Source organism: Saccostrea cucullata, unplaced genomic scaffold (assembly GCF_032062105.1).
Source record: "Saccostrea cucullata isolate Sc308-1 unplaced genomic scaffold, CSIRO_AGI_Scuc_v1 ctg1564, whole genome shotgun sequence".
NCBI lineage: Eukaryota > Metazoa > Mollusca > Bivalvia > Ostreida > Ostreidae > Saccostrea > Saccostrea cuccullata.
The window spans coordinates 47,648-49,913 of NW_026939184.1; positions in this window are offsets into that span (position 1 = coordinate 47,648).

Sequence of the window (2,266 nt, forward strand, 5' to 3'; positions counted from 1 at the left end):
CAGGGACAGTAAACGGGTCAGTAATTGTCTAAGTTTTTCAGCACCGACTAAGATTGTCAGCACTTTTCTAAGTTTATCAGCACCGGCAGTAAAAAGGTCAGTAATTGTCTAAGTTTTACAGTAACAACGGTACATTGTCAGTAATTTTCTAAGTTTGTCAGTAAAAAATGGGAATGTCAGTACGTTTTTGACTTAGTAGTGAATCAATCTTTATATAATTCCTTTCGGGATCGGTGTCATTTGGGAAAAATAAAAAAAAAAAAAGGCAAATTTAACTCTTTTAATTTCTTTCAATATACCTGTTCCCACTGATTTTATTGAGTGTCTCAAAAATTTGTACTTTGTTTTCAAAAAAGCATAAGAAAAAAATATGTCCATGTAATGTATTGGGTTTCATAACGTAATAAAAAGTAGATACTGAATTCAAAAAAGGTATTTCTGCAAGCTCAATCACCATGCTTGATTGCATTGTTTACCTCGATGCGATAGATGATTAACACGCAGAGGAGCCAAACTTTGAAGGTGCTAATGATAATAATCAGGTAACAACTACTGGGGTAACAATAGTTTAATTTTATTACCTAATCAAATGAATTTTGTTGTTTTATTAAAAATTTAATATTTTCATCTATTTTGTATATGTTTCATTTTTTCATATCTTTTCAAACTTGACTTGTGATCTATTGACCGGTCAATAGACTGCACCTTCTATTGACCCGCAACCTATTTCAGAAAAAAAAAAACGATCCGAGTTTCATATTTAGCTGTTTTAACACTGAACTGACATGGTAAACAATCATCTTATTCGATCTTTCGACATTGGTTTTAAGAATTGTGTGATTTCAATGCACAGATAAATACAAAGTTGGACGTGGAGACCGGTCCTTCTGGTGAAACCTATCATCCGAGGTCCTGTGTCGCAGTAGGTGCACTGCTGGCATGAAAAAGGTCCCTCTCCTCCGGCAAGTGGTAGCGTCTCCATAAGAGTGAAAAATTTTCGAGAGGACTGAAAACAATAGTCTATACAATCAATCTTAAATTAATATCACAGATGCACCATATCTAGGTACAAATTTACCATACGGTACGGGAATCTTCTGTACTGAATATACAATTGTGAACACTTAATACGGAAAATAAAATTAGGTAATCAAACAATTATTTAATGCCTGAACAGTCAATAGACCAGGAAATTTTTCCCTCGGTGCAGGGAGCAGCTCAGTGTGTTCTATTGCCCGAGGCCGTAGTACGTAGTACCCGCAGTATATTAATCCAAGTGCACATTATGACATCATAGTTCTTTCCCATTCAAGGTAATAAAACACATCAACAAATCAGCAACGGTGCGAGGGCATAGTGTAAAATGAAAAATGTATTTATTATGTATTGGATTAAAATCATAACAAAATTTTTCTATTTAAAAATATGTATATAAATTTTCTTATAGAAACTACTACTATTAAGTCTAGTAAAAGTGTACAAGAACTTACACTCGATAATGAAATATCTCCGCAATATTTTTTTAAAATTCATTTCAAAAACGTGAAAAATCAAAACGTTCTGAAATGTATCCGTTATAGTTATACAGTATGAGATATACATTCAAATGATATTCCTTGTAAGTAAATCTTGGTTTTTCAATGAGTATTCTTAATATAATTACTCCATCTTGACGTGTTAAGTGAAAAATAAAATTTACTTTAGCAGAAACTACTGATAACTTGCGTGACGATTTATATGTATTTTTAGGTGATTGAAATTCAAACTGTTTTTCTAACAAAAGCACAAAAACACGGACGTTTTAAAGGCGGGAATATGTTAGTATGATACGAAAAACATAATGAAACAGAAGATATTCATTCTTTCACCTGACGAAGGATAATAGATACGGATGTAATAAGATATTTTTCTTTTATTCTAAACTCTACCAAAGTTGATTATCTTCCGCCTTTTATTCATTAAGTGGAATGAATTAACTTAACATAAAGCGAGACAAATAATAAGCTTTCACGATTTAATTATCTAGATGTTATAAAGTATAGCTTCCATATGTGTAAAAATAGATGAACTTCCGCCTACAATTCTGAAGGGCGGAAATAATTCCACATAAATCGAGACAAATGATATGCTATCTTAAAACTTTCTTTTTCAAATTTTTGTTGATACAATAACTTATAGTTTCCTTATTCTAACGTCTAGCAAAATTGGTTATCTTCCGTCTTCAGTTCGATAGGACATCAATAAATAAAGTCAAAGTTCTTTATAT